Source organism: Mytilus galloprovincialis, chromosome 7 (genome assembly GCF_965363235.1).
Source record: "Mytilus galloprovincialis chromosome 7, xbMytGall1.hap1.1, whole genome shotgun sequence".
Taxonomy (NCBI): domain Eukaryota; kingdom Metazoa; phylum Mollusca; class Bivalvia; order Mytilida; family Mytilidae; genus Mytilus; species Mytilus galloprovincialis.
The window spans coordinates 64,329,612-64,346,087 of NC_134844.1; positions in this window are offsets into that span (position 1 = coordinate 64,329,612).

Below are 16,476 nucleotides of genomic sequence, written 5' to 3' on the forward strand. Positions count from 1 at the left end.
AACGAAAGGCATATTTAGGGACCATGACAATGTGTTGGTTAAAGCAGGATGTTGAAATTCTCGGATGGGGGATAAGACAGGTTACACTGTATTTGTATTCGCTTATTAATATAAAGATATATACATGCAATATTGTCGATATAACTTCAAGGGGAGATCCTGGGTTCGGAAAAATGATCACAATTCTCGGTGAAGGTAAAAACTATAAATAACAACCGGCTCATCTGCATGTGCTACAAAACACTTTGAGTCTTTCTACCGTCAAAGGGTATCTTCGGAAATACGGCGAAATTCTTAAGACGTATAAACCATTTGTAGATTCTGAAAAACTCTATAGAACTTCTTGAAAATAGTATATCTCGAGCATTTTCTCAAATTAATTCTATCAAACCTTTTCATTTTCAACCCTGTATACAATCAGTTTCAATTTGAAAATTTTGATATTGTATTAGGTAAATAATCCACAATGCTTTTCAATATAACTATGGTGGCAAACGCTATAAATTATTTTCTTTGGGATACAAAAAAGAAAAACATGCTCTCCTACGCAGAGGAACAAGTGATCAGCACACTACAGATTCGTTTTGACAACATACAATGTATTTGTTGAATTTGAAGGTAATTGTTTTCAACAAATTGTCGACATTCCAATTGAAATGAAATATTTGCCCTTTATTACCGACCTCATCTTATATTCACATAAGTAAGAGTCCCTTAAAATACTTGCAGACAGAAAAAGAACAAAGAAACTGAATTATTTAATTTCTCATTCAGATATTTTGAAGATGTTCTTTCAATTTACAATCTAAACTTTTCTGTTTGGGTTCCATTAATGATCCTCAATATCTCCTTAAGAACTAGAAAATAAAGAAATAACAGAAATGACTCCCTAGGCGTGTACCTCAAATTAGACATATCAGTCATCTATAAATACTAAAAAATATAACAAAGAAGACAGTCAAGAAATTTCCTCTATTCTAGCAGCAATATAACAATTTTACTTGCATTTTCCTACTCAATCGGTATTCAAGAACTTGCAGCTGGCTGTCTGTGCAGAACGTTGATAAATGGTTATGTCTTGTCTTTTAAAAAAAAAAGTTCATATGAAGATAAAAAGACCTCGTTGATAAATATTCAGTATCAACTACAAAATAATGCATTATATATTCTAGATAATGACGTTGCATGTTATCATTAGAGCGTGTTATTGTGGTCATTATAAAAAAAATATTTCTATTTTTGCTTGTACATTTTTCACTTTTGCTGTTTTATCAATTTTAAGTAATATACTTTTGGAATGACTCGTTGTTTCTTATATATTCCGCCATTTTGTGTGTGTGGTATGGTAAATTTTGCATTCTTGACTGTCATTTTTTGCTTATGTACATGCACTTTGCCGATGGAGTGTCGATATACCAATTTATTTTCTTTGTCGAAATAATTACTTGTTTTTCTATTGATTAAGATTATATTACAATGTTGACTGTTGTATCCATATTTTTGACATTTTTACTTATTATGTCTGTAAGTTTGGCTCACACATTGTTGTCAATATAATGGTGTCCCACGCGATTGCCATACAAGTGAAAGGTTTAACTTCGTGGTTTAATCCATCATTTTCTCTATATGGAAATGCCTGTACGAATTTAGGAATATGAGAGCTGTTTGATGTGTTTGAGCTTTTGATTTTACCACTTTATAAAGGACTTTCCGTTTTGAATTTCCTTTAGAATTAGATATTTTTAATACTATACTTTTTATTGCCGATAAATAATCAGCAAATTATAAATATTTCAATAAAAATGAAGCTAGGTGTTCTGTCTTGTTCGTGTCCCTGAATCTGACACTCGCATTTATTTATATATACTCGTTCAGTGACCCTCTTCTTTAAATAGGATTGAAAAAATTAAACTTGTCATATCTTGTATGAGAACAGTCATTATATATGATTTTTAAAGCTGTTATATGAGGGAAATCACTAATGTCGACAACGCTTTTAATTAATGTTATCTCGTCAAGGCACTAATACTTTTTTTCTATAGTAGCCGGTAACAGATCTGTTGGTTTTTGGAAAATATTCATTTTTAAGTCGAAACATTTTTTGTCCTGGTATATCAAAAACCCATGTAATACGCTTTTACGATGAACGATCGGTACATAAGGTAAACGTTTCTTTCACAGACGATGGTTTTATTTTGTAGAGAATTAGGTCGATACTATTGAAAAAATAATTGGGTTGATACTGCTGCGATAGACTATGAGTCTTCGAGAGTAGTGTCATTAGCTATGTAGTTGGTGCTTCGTTACTTACATTATTTATAAAACACTTTTTTTCAAATGTGCACTTCATAAATTATGAAGGAAATTAAAGCTTTCAAATATTTGGCTTTAAAAAAGAAGGAAAACAGAAATAGAAGAATGCCAGAGAAACATTATGAACAGCAAGCAACATGCAACGGACCTTCAAGTCTTTCTTTCCATGAAAAGAATAGAGGAGGACGTCTATAACAAAATTAAATTCCTGCAGTCGCTTGAAGAAAAAAAGAATTCCAATCAAACTTCTCTTTCATATAAGATTAACACCTCTATACAGAGTATCATATCTGATGTCAGAAGTTTTGGAGAAGTGTGTATTGAAGCTAAATCTTGCGATACTGTTCTGATTAGGGAAAAGGCCAAACAAGCCCAAATGATGGTACCGACCGTTCAATCAAGAAACATTTAAATTATAAACCTAACGCTACAAAAGACCTTCGACACCCAAGGAAACCAACACTTCGGATGTTGCATGTTGCTGGATGGTAGAATGGCATTCACTTACTACTCGGAGTGTACGGTAATTGTGTTTAACACGAAAGGAGCAAAAGATTTTGAAGTAAAGATGCCGGGTTACGCGTTTGATATAGTTATATCAGCGAGGATAATGCGTTGGCTGTTACATCTGGTGGTTCAGATAAAAAGTGTATTACTATTGTAGTCCTGGAGCAGAAACGAATCAAAAACACAATTATAATAGATTCGTTTATTAATGGCATTGCACTAAAAAAAATCAAATAATTTATTCCGTACACGACATAGGTATACGAATGATTAGTCTGCACGATGAGTCTATAAGTGACATAGTCAGAAAAGCTATGCCCAGTCAATGTTACATTGCAACATTTAGCGACAACATATATTATACATATAATGACACAAGTACTGTGAAATGTAATAATCTACAAGGTGAAATAAAATGGACATTCCAAAATGAAAGCGTTCTGACAGCTCCTCGGTTTATTGATGTAGGTGGTGATGGCAATGTGTACGTGGCGGGGTTACCGTCGAACAATGTGGTAGTTATGTCCCCTGATGGACAACAGCATAGAGAAATGTTGACAGAAAGTGAAGACATTAACCTTCCTATCCCACTTCATTATAGTGGACAAAAGAACCAGCTGCTTATCGCGAACATCAGGAACACAGCTCATTTGTTTAATGTTATTTAAACAAAGTGGAAGTTAAAACTTCTTTAACTTTAAGTCATTCTACGTAGTGATTAACCTAGAAGTTAGAAACTATTTAGAAACTTTCTATCAAAAATATAATATGTAGTGTGTGTTTTAAACAAATTCATTCACCAATTAAACACAGGTGTTGCTCTTATCTAAATAAACTGGTATATTCTAATAGATTTAATAGAATGAGAAAACTGATATGATCACGAACTAGACAGATACTGACAGTAAAGAATTGTAATTGAAAATAATGAGGTTAGATGTGGTGTGATTGCAAATCAGGCAACTATCTACCTCATTATTGATATGACGTGAAACCAAATAACATGATTGGTAGCATATATACATGTAGGTACCTGTAATTATTAATACTACATGTAACAACAACAAAACTATAAACGATAAACTACCATCAGCATCAAAAACCAATTATACATGACAAAAAGAACAGCTTATGACGGCTGTATAATACATGTTATACATATTTAACAAGGTAAAATAAGACTCTATACCGTCATGACCGTATCAAGAAAGTTACTGTAAGCATCAAGAACAACGTAACCTGCTAAATTGAAAAACATGAATTCCTATATTCTAATATGTGTGGCTGAACTTGAGAGTAGATTGCGTGTTTTTATTTGCACTCGGAATTTAAAGGGTTTTTAATATCACAAAAGGAGTTATGGAGGTAACCCCCCCCTCCCCGCCGACTTTCAGTCTTTGTCTTTGTTACGTAGTTGTAAATGATGCACTGGTGGTTGATTATCCTTCTCGGTATCTTCTAATTTTAACACGAATTTAAATCGTAAAAAAGATTCAATTGCACTTTTAAAAATATGCCAGAAATTTTAAAATCATAAATTATTCATAATCTATTAAACATTACTACGTGTGTTACGAAGCCTATAGTGTATTTCATTAAAAACTACATGTATGGTTTTAAAAAAAAAGTATTGTGGATTCAATTCAAAGTCTGCACGATGAGTCTATAAGTGACATAGTCAGAAAAGCTATGCCCAGTCAATGTTACATTGCAACATTTAGCGACAACATATATTATACATATAATGACACAAGTACTGTGAAATGTAATAATCTACAAGGTGAAATAAAATGGACATTCCAAAATGAAAGCGTTCTGACAGCTCCTCGGTTTATTGATGTAGGTGGTGATGGCAATGTGTACGTGGCGGGGTTACCGTCGAACAATGTGGTAGTTATGTCCCCTGATGGACAACAGCATAGAGAAATGTTGACAGAAAGTGAAGACATTAACCTTCCTATCCCACTTCATTATAGTGGACAAAAGAACCAGCTGCTTATCGCGAACATCAGGAACACAGCTCATTTGTTTAATGTTATTTAAACAAAGTGGAAGTTAAAACTTCTTTAACTTTAAGTCATTCTACGTAGTGATTAACCTAGAAGTTAGAAACTATTTAGAAACTTTCTATCAAAAATATAATATGTAGTGTGTGTTTTAAACAAATTCATTCACCAATTAAACACAGGTGTTGCTCTTATCTAAATAAACTGGTATATTCTAATAGATTTAATAGAATGAGAAAACTGATATGATCACGAACTAGACAGATACTGACAGTAAAGAATTGTAATTGAAAATAATGAGGTTAGATGTGGTGTGATTGCAAATCAGGCAACTATCTACCTCATTATTGATATGACGTGAAACCAAATAACATGATTGGTAGCATATATACATGTAGGTACCTGTAATTATTAATACTACATGTAACAACAACAAAACTATAAACGATAAACTACCATCAGCATCAAAAACCAATTATACATGACAAAAAGAACAGCTTATGACGGCTGTATAATACATGTTATACATATTTAACAAGGTAAAATAAGACTCTATACCGTCATGACCGTATCAAGAAAGTTACTGTAAGCATCAAGAACAACGTAACCTGCTAAATTGAAAAACATGAATTCCTATATTCTAATATGTGTGGCTGAACTTGAGAGTAGATTGCGTGTTTTTATTTGCACTCGGAATTTAAAGGGTTTTTAATATCACAAAAGGAGTTATGGAGGTAACCCCCCCCTCCCCGCCGACTTTCAGTCTTTGTCTTTGTTACGTAGTTGTAAATGATGCACTGGTGGTTGATTATCCTTCTCGGTATCTTCTAATTTTAACACGAATTTAAATCGTAAAAAAGATTCAATTGCACTTTTAAAAATATGCCAGAAATTTTAAAATCATAAATTATTCATAATCTATTAAACATTACTACGTGTGTTACGAAGCCTATAGTGTATTTCATTAAAAACTACATGTATGGTTTTAAAAAAAAAGTATTGTGGATTCAATTCAGTTTTGATTTTAATCAATTTGGTACGAATATCTACGAACAGAAGCATTGCATAATTGTCCATCATGGTTTATTTATTTATTTGGTTAAACTTTTATTGTCAAAGGAAGCTACCATTTGAGGAGGGAGGTGTGGATGAAATTTGAAAAAAGGCAAGACAGGCTCTTGAGGCAACAAAGGCAGGAACAGTAATTTGGCATACCAAGCAGAATAACAATTTATGTAGACAATTTCAAGAATGAACGAATGAATATTGACGGTCCCTAAAGAATGAAAAATAAAAATGCAGGACAATGATGTCAGATGAGGGAGGGTAGGAGGGGTCCTGATTCAAGGTTTAAAAACACGAAATACCGAGTTTAAATGATTTAAATCCAAACATCCCAAAATTCGAAAAAAAGTATTCCCGGATTCCGAAATCCCTTTTTTCAAAGAATGGCTAATCATCTATTTGTTCTTGGTGTTAGTAATACTTTTATTTATTTTATCAAGCTATCCATAAAATTTGGCCGATTCTTCGTCAAGTTTTCAGATAAATGTTAACCTGGCCTTCAGCTGAAGAATGGGAATCTAAGAAGGATGATCGGCCAGAATTGGAAGAAACAGTTGGATATATAGATGGCACCTCCCATACTAGAATAAAGCGTTTAACCGAAAACAAGGCATTATTTTATAGTGAACATCATATATACACTATATGCATATGCAAGTCATAAGAGACAGATTAAATCAAATAAGATCCGTCAAATATGGTTTCCTAGGTCATAACAATGACACGATGACTTACAGATTGATGGATGCGACCGATCCACACGATATTTTACCGTTTCCTCGTGACTATTACTTACTTGGCGATACCATATATATACATCATATTGCAACACTATATACAGTCAGACAGCTATGTTAGCAAAATTTAATAACACACGATCAACGCATATTTGTCAATGAAAAGATTCGTGCAGAAGAGTTTATGTAGATCATTCAATAAGACGAATGAACATTTATAAAATAATAGGTTCTCTTTATAGACAAATCGGAACGGTATTGCACATGTTGTAGAACTATGGGCAACTAATACCCTTCGACGAAACCTGCTTAACGTATATCATAAATAAATTGTATACAACTCGTCTAAAAATCAACCCAACAATGTTAGATCTGTAATCGGTGGCCGTGTGTTAGGTTTCCTCGTCAGTTTTAATCTAGCGTCGTACTACAGAACATGATATATAAGGGATGGATATGTTATTGTTACAGATCAGCTCAAATATCTATAGTAAAGGATCCTACAATTTAATGCAAGATTCAGTCACAAAAAATAATCATATTTATAAGTACGTCTGAGTCAGTGACAACTCTACAACAGATTTATCCATCGGATCACCAGCAATGGTGGTGATACATGGCTGTGTACATTATGTATATACAACTCGTCTAAACATCAACAATGTTAGATCTGTAAAATTGCTTTTGCATTGTATATACATCTTAAATTGATTATTACTTGTACTTCAAATAATGGTTTAATTATTAAACTTTGCTTGTTTTAAAGATTCATGTGTATTAATGAATTGAAGTAATACTCCGTATTGTGTATTCAAATTTCAAGCAATAAAATGGAGTAAAAAGGTTGAATTAATTATCATTTTAAACATTCTTTATTCACCTCACTACTTATTTTGGTTTCGGTTTTGGTTTCGGTATCGGTTTATGGTGAACATGTCTATTAGCAGCACCACGAAACCCACCAACACTGGGTTGATCTAAGGTGCGCTAGGACAATAAGCAGGTTCTGCTCCACATGCGGTACCCGTCGGCTAGCTCTTGTTAGCACAAAACACAATTCAAGCTATTGTATAATGTATCCGGATGCACGCGTTGTTTGAATGTAACTACATAGAAATGAAAAGTCCACAACTAGGAAGTTGAATTCATCTCCCTTGTCATCATTTTTAACTGAACCTTAAGCTTATTGTCAATTTCTAGATGTAAATTAAAATAAAAGTCAGACTCAATATTATCTGATGTATTCGATATCAAAAGTTGGAAAGAGTTATATATCTAGACTAATAACAACAAAAAGAAATTTTGCCCTTATTTAACAATTAAGTGTTAATGCAATATGCGGTCTAAATTATCAGGAAGTCTTTACCTGCAACAGTTTTTATGGGAACTTGTTTTAAACTGCGTCAAAAATAAATCGTTTTCTATCAATTGTTACTTCCAATATTATTTTAAAGATCATATATGTCATAGAAACCCAGTTTTGATATACAATGACTTTTCATAGTTACTAAAACTGACAGCAAACACATATTCAGAAAGGTGTCACCAGACCGTGCTGTAACTATCTGACGACAGTCTTCAGACAATTAGCTTCAAAATGTCGGCTTCTTTTTTTAGGTATTTATGGAAGCGTATACTGTTTTGTGATGTGGCTAGCAAGGCATAATGACTACTTACAAAAGTATTAGCATCCATCAAAACATTGTTGTAATTGGACATGTTATGGCTTTTCTTTAAAAAAAAGAATCCAGTTTATAGATAAGAAGTAGCTATTCTCTAATGTATATAATAACAAAAGTTAAACAAAAATTTGAAAATGTGATACACCAATATGAAGGCAGAATGATAATTACAATAACGAACCCCTATGAAAATTCAAGATGGGAAGTTCTTTCTCAAATGGTAAAATCAATAGCTCAAAAACATGAAACTTACATGACAATGTCTTATTCCTAACTTGGTAAATGCGTTTCTTCTTATTGAAAAGCGTAGATTAAACCTTGTTTTATAGCTTTTTTTTAGACATGCTTTGCTGCATGTTTCCACAGCTTACAGATTATCTCTAGTTTGCCTATAAAACACCCACACAACTTGATAATCGTCATAAAAGTTATTACCTTCTAATAAAAAACCAATTGGTGGTTTCGTGCTTTGCGTCTGGCGTACTAAATTATAATCCTGGTACCTTTGATAACTATTCGATTTCTTTCGATTTTTTTCTTCATCTAACTTGGCTAATTATGAATGCTGCCTTGTTTCCAGAACCTAGTAAAAGAAATCCTTTACAAACAATCGAATAAAAGAGAAAACAACATAGGGTAAACTTTTTTCAAGGGCAATAATTTGAACTAGTTTGATTGATGGTAACTGCCATTTTTAGATCTGTTTGTTCTTGCTATAAATAATCGCTCTGTCTACTTAAGATAGTTTAGAAATTGTATTGAAAATATCCTATAAATTCCTAAAATTACCTTATAATGTGAGATCATTCCAGACAGGTTTTTAAAGGATAAATAAATCAGTTGACTAATTAATAAACTGATTAAAAATTCCTATCTTAATACTAAACAAATTCGAAAGTGGTGTATTAGAAATATACGTTATCATTTTGACAAATATATATGTAATGTGTCCGAACTAGATTCCGCACAAAAGTAAAAATGATACGGTTTTATAAATTTCACGATTTTGTAAAAAGAATTAATTTTGGAATAAACAGGTAAATCCTAACACTTACCTTTTACTTTGAAATATTCATCCCCGACCGTTCAGTTTATCGAGAATGTTTTCTTAACGTGACTGATTTAGAAACGGATCGACGTCGGCATGTTATCTACAGACTTGTCAGTTTTAATCGTGGTGTTTTAACATGTTTAAGACAAACGTTATCATTTTGAACATTTCAGGTTTTTCCTCTTGAAAACTAGTAAAGTTTTTATCGTCAAGAAAGATAATATAATATTTGAACAAAAAGGAAGAGACAAAGTCTATTAATGACAGTTGATTTTTAGTTGTATACAGTTTTTAGTCAATAATTCAAAAGTCGGCTTACTGCTTATAGAAGGTTAAAAAATGAAAACTACAAGTCATTTAAGGGTTCTTTTAACATTTTGATATTATTGCAAAAAAATCAAGTGGATATAGTCTATTTTAGCTACGTTTTTCATTCTTTTTAAAATAGTTATGACCTTCAAACGAGATATTTGTAAAATTGTATTCTTTCGTTCTGGGCAGGAACATTATATATATTTTTCGTCATTTATGTTATGTCCCTTTTCTAGGCAAAGTTATTGTCTTCGTTCATAATGTCTTTGTCATCTTCGAGGATTTGTATAGTACTATATTAATCATGGGAATTATATTTATAAACGTTCACGGGCAAATTCAGTTAACAGGGTCAAGAAACGAAACTGCATTTTGTTTAATGTTCGACATATATGACATGATTCAATAATTTATTTATATGTGTATTTCATCAACATTCGTTTGAATATCGTTGTCAAGCTGAATTGAACTGTAACATGCGATTAAGTTTGGTGGTGTAATCAGTTTATGATTATATATGTTTATCTTATTGATAAACAATAAATATATCAACATACTTCAACAATACTGTCAATCAGATGGTCCAAAATCAAAATTGATTATGTTTAGCCGCTAACCGAACAAGACAAATAAATATGTCTCAGACGAACAGTCGCTGTATTTGAGCCCCTTGAAGGTTAACTTCATATTTAAGGCCAATCTAAATTCCTTTATATAATATATTATATTTCCACTTATGAAAAAGTTAACTGCCCGATGCTGTCAATTTAAGATACGTGATTCTGGTCGCTACAAACGTTTAAATTTACTTTCATTTCGGGTGATTTCATAACTGTTCATGCGGAATGTGGAATAATATAAATGAGAATTATTCCGATTTTGTAATTTACTATTGATTGGTTGATTATTTGTATGAAACGTAATTTTCAGGAATCATGGCTATATTTGAAACCATCTTTTTATTGACGTATGAAAAAAGTAAAATCACAAAAAACTGAACTCAGAGGAAAATCAATTTCGAAAGTCCATAATCACATGGCAAAATCAAAAAAACAAAATCAAAAACGAATGGACAAGAACTGTCATATTCCTGACTTGGTACAGGCATTTTCAAATGTAGAAAATGGTGGTTTAAACCTGGTTCTATAGCGCTAACCCTCTCACTTTAATAACAGGCTACATTTACACGATGCGTTAAATAAATAGTCACAATTACTAAAATAGTCAAAAATAAAACGGGATGCCTGGAGAGAATCAACCCAATTCGACAAGAAATCAGAATTAAGATATTATTTCTTTTTATGTTGGTGTTTGATGGTGGTACTGATGTTAACTTTTAAATAACCTATTGTTATTTGTAGTTTGTGTTTAATGGCGACAGCTGCTAAGACCTGTGGTGTTTGTGAACTACGTCACATCACTAAACCATCAATAGTCTGGTATAGAGAATGCGACGAGGGACTATGTACAAAATGCAAGGAACACCATAGCGTGTCAAAGGCATCGCAAAGCCATAGTGTAATTCATATAGCCGAAAACCGAAAAATACCAGCTGATAAACTTACAATTACTCAGTACTGTTCCAAACACAATAAAAAGTATAAAATGTATTGCCAGAAGCATGAATTCCTCTGCTGTAGAAAATGTATCACGGAGAGTCATAAAGAATGCCTTGATTTCATCGAATTAGGTGACGTCATTCACAATGTCAAAACCTCCAATGCCATGTGCGAGCTAGAGGAAACATTAGTGGAAGTAGCAAAAAATCTACAGAACATTCGTCAGCATCAACAGGTTAATCTGAAGACATTTATAGATAGTAGAAAGAAAATAGAAAAAGAAATAAAGACGACAAAAAAAAAAAAGATCAACAAACATCTTGACAAACTACAAGAGGAGTTAATGAAAGAACTCTATGCAATAGAAGAAAAAGAAAACCTAAAAATTCTTCTGTTATTGTCATCATTAGAACAGAAAGAAAAGGAAATAGCAGATTGTCAAAGAAACATTATGAACATCAAGCAACATGCAACAGATCTTCAAGTGTTTCTTTCAATGAAATCAATAGAGAAGGACGTCTACAGCAAAAATCAATTTCTGCAGTCGATTGAAGAAGGCAAGAGTTTCAAACAAACTTTTTTTTCATACAAGACCAACACATCTATCCAAAAAATCATATCCGACATCATAAGTTTTGGAGAAGTGAGTATTGAGGCTAAATCTTGCGATATTGTTTTGGTAAGGAAAAAAAACAAAGAAGCCCAAATGTTGGTACCGCCCATTCAATCAAGATCCATTGAAAATATAAACCTGACGCTACAAAAGACCTGCGACACTCAAGGAATCCACACCTATGGATGTTGCATTCTGTCGGATGGTAGATTGGCCTTTACTTACTACTATGATTGTAAAGTAACTGTATTTAACATGGAAGGATTAAATGATTTTGAAGTGAATTTGCCGTGTAATGCGTTTGATGTAGCGTACATAAGTGAGGATAATTCATTGGCTGTCACGTCTGCTAGTTCATTGAAGCCGTTTATTACCATTATAGACTTGGAGAAGAAACAAATCAAGAAAACAATTTCACTAGATTCAAAAAGTTATGGTATAGCACTGAACAATAATCAATTGATTTATTCCGGTTGCGACAAAGGAATACGAATGATCGACCTCAACGACGAGTCGATAAGTGACATAGTCGGAGACAAAACGCCGAGTGACTGTTACACTGCAACAGTTATGGACAAAATATATCATACAAACAGAGAAACAAGCACTGTGACATGTTATAATCGACAAGGTAAAATACAATGGATATTCTTAAATGAAAGCGTTCTGAAAAATCCCCGAGGTATAGATGTGGATAGTAATGGCAATGTGTACGTGGTGGGGTTCTCGTCAAACAATGTGGTAGTTATCTCCCCGGATGGACAACGACATAGAGAAGTATTGACAACAGATGATGGTCTAAGACATCCTGTTTCACTTCATTATAGCACACCAACGAACCAGTTGATTATCGCAAACTTCAATGACAATGCTCATTTGTTTGATGTTATTTAAACAAATTCAAAGTTAAAACTTCTTAAACTTTAGGTCATTCTGAGCAGTGATTAAAATATCTAGAATTTTGAAACCTATTTAGTTACTTTCTGATAGAAATATAATATGTAGTGTGTGTTTTAAACGTATTCATTCACAAATTATATATAGTTATTGCTATTATATCATTAAACACGTGTATTTTAATACATTTAATGGAATGAGAACACAAGTATCATCACAAACCAGAAACGATGTTGCCAGTAAATAAATTTTATAGAAATAAAACAACGAGATGTGGTGTGATTGCAAATGAGGCAACTACTCACCACAGACCAAATGACATAGGTCACTGAGATTATCGCTACTATTAATAAACTACCATCCAGCACCAAATTTTCGAGATACAAATATTTTTTTCATGATAAAATACAACTATTGACAAAGTAACTTAATTGGGACAGGCACATGCACATATGGCGAGGACGACTTATATAAATCGCCAATAGAATAACAAAAGTTATACTAAATTACAAAATCATTATAAATGAATATAAGTAGTTACAAAATTAATGATAATGACTGTATAATACAACATGTTAGTTCAAACGCATATGCTTGAGCCGACAGGTCTCTTTATTAGTTGTAGTCTGTACCTAAAAAGTATAAATGATTGTCTATATCACTTTGTTTGTTGATAAGTTGAGAGAATAAATTGTTGACAATTGTCATGTTTTAGCGATCAGTATTTTTCATGATAGATCAACATCAATAGGTTTCTTGATTGGTTTGGAAGAAGACATGACGTTGACATAAGTCATACTTCAGTGGTAAATTTTAAGCTTGCGAGGTGTAGACTATTCCTTTATAAGTTTACAGGATAGGTCAACATTATTTTGGTTTGTAGTTTTCATGTGATAAGGAAACCTGAGATCATCTGAGATATGTCATATAACCTTGACAATATTAATATCAGGAGAAAATTCAAATATCTAAATAGGAGAGAAATTTTAGTATCTCCAATAATTTTAAAGGAACTGGCATATATTTCATATTTCATATATTTTATTTTAAGAATTTCAAATATATCTTTATTTGGTATCAGTTCTCCAAAACAGTTTATATATAAAACTATAAATAGTAGTATTAATTATGACACAATCTCAATTAAAAACAAAAACTGTTTTTTTCCACAAAAAAAGAAAATGACGAAAAATGTATTTTCCAAATACTGAAAAAAAAAATGCAAGCATGAGATCTTGAAAATTGAGGTTACATGGTGACTAAACCTTGTACACAGATAAAATAAGGGGAGACATTTGATTGGTTAACTTCCAATGATAGTTATTTTCTTATATGCAATGAAATGTTATGTGAATTTTTTTCTATAGTACTGGACAGGATAAAACTTTACTCATGCCAAGTATTTCTTTATTTGAAACATAGATAAATTCTGCACATTTTTTTGAAAAGTGTAAATTTAACAAAGACTAATAGGGGAAAATCAATGGTGGTATTACACCTGGAATGAGATAAATGAGAATTATTTCGATAGATTGATTATTAATATTAATTAACTCCATTTTCAGTACTCATGGCTATATTATGAAACCTGTTTAAATTGATGTAGAACACCAGATAGCCTCAGGCAACTCTCTTTGACAGGCGAACTAAATTAAGCTGCCAAGTTTGATGTTGGGAGCTGATAGAGGTGCTGTTGTTTTAAACTTTTAAATCAGCTATTGTTATTTGCAGTGTGTGTGTGAAATGGCAACAGCTACTGAGACTTGTGGTGTTTGTGAACTCCGTCATATCACCAAACCACCCATAATCTGGTGTTCAGATGATGAGGGACTATGTACAGAATGGCAGGAGCATCACAGTTTGTCTAAAGAAACCAGAAACCATATAGTGATACCAATTACTGAATACACGAAATTACCAGCTGATGTAATAATGATTAGTCAAAACTGTAGTAAACACGACAAAAAGTATCAAACGTATTACCAGAAGCATGAATGCCCCTGATGCAACAAATATATCGTGGAAAGCCATACCGAATGTCGAGATTTCGTCGAATTAGATGACGTCATTCACAATGATAGTACCGACCGTTCAAACAAGACCCATTGAAAATATAACGTCAACGAAAAAAAAAGACCATCAATAATCAATGACACTCAATCTACGGATGTTGCATGCTGTCAGATGGTAGATTTGCATTTACTTACTACTATAATTGTAAGGTAACTGTATTTAACGTGAACGGATTAAAGGATTTTGATGTGTAATGTATTTGATATAGTGAACATCAGTGAAAGCAATGCATTGACTGTTACATCTTGTAGTTCAGAAGAGGTGTATAACCATTATCGACTTTGAGAAAAAACAAATCAATAAACAATTTTACTGGGTTCGTATAATTATGGAGTAGCATTTAAAGGTAATCGATTGATTTATTCCGGTTACGACAAAGGAATACGAATGATCGACCATAACGACGAATCTATTAGTGGCATAGTCCGAGACAAAATACCCCCTCAATCTTACATTGCAACATGTTTTAACATGATACATCATAATCATACAAACAACCTACAAAACACTGTCACATGTTATAATCTACAATGGGAAATACAATGGAGATTCCAAAATAAAAGCGTTCTGAAGAATCCTCGAGGTATAGATGTCGATGGTGATGGTAATGTATACGTGATGAGGTACAGTTCAAACAATGTTGTAGTTATCTCTCCTGATAAACAACGACATAGAGAGGTATTGACAACAGATGATGGTCTCAGTAACCCTATGTCACTTCATTATAGTGGATCAAAGAATCAGTTGCTAGTCGCGAACGTCTGTAACATATGGCTCGGTTATTTGATGTTGTTTAAACTAGTTTTCGGTTAAAACTTTTGTAACTTAGGACCTTCAGTGCAATGTTGGTAATACCTAGATATTTAAAACCTATGTTTTTACTTTCTGACAGAAATATAGTATGAAGTGCGTGTTTTAAATATATTAATTCACCAAATAAATAAAGTTATTGTTCTTGTATTATTAAACTTGTGTATTCTTATAAATTTGATGGAATGAGAGCATTATCACGAACCGATTGTACCAGTAAATAATTTTAATAGAAATAAAACAATGAAATGAGGTGTGATTGTAAATTAGGTACTTATTCACCTTATACCAAAATGACATTAGTTTTAAGCAACTGTAGATCACTGTGATTATTGGAACTTGTAGTAAACTATCATCCAGCACCCAATGTTCTAGATACAAATACTTTTCATGACAAAATACAACTATTGATAAACTACCTGACTTGGGACAGGCACACACAAAATGTGGCGAAGTTAGACGAGTATGAATCGTCAATGTAACAATAGTAGGTTCATGTAATGATAAAACTGTTAAATACGAAAAGTTAGAAATTGATGATATAACGGCTGTATAACCATAATCATACAACATGCAATAAATAGTAAAAAACGAAGTACAATAAAGCATTATGCGTTATCAAGAATGCTAATAGTTACTGATAGCAGGTGGAATAGCATTACCTGCTAATAAGAGACCATGAATTTTTACACTCTCATATGCGTTGCTAAACTTGAGAGTAAATTTCATTAAATAGCTATCAAAAATGTGAACTGAATCAATATAAGTTATAAACTTGACATAAAGGATCATTACATGTAGGTTATGTTAATTTCATAACAATTGGTTAACAATTATCATGGCTGCTTATA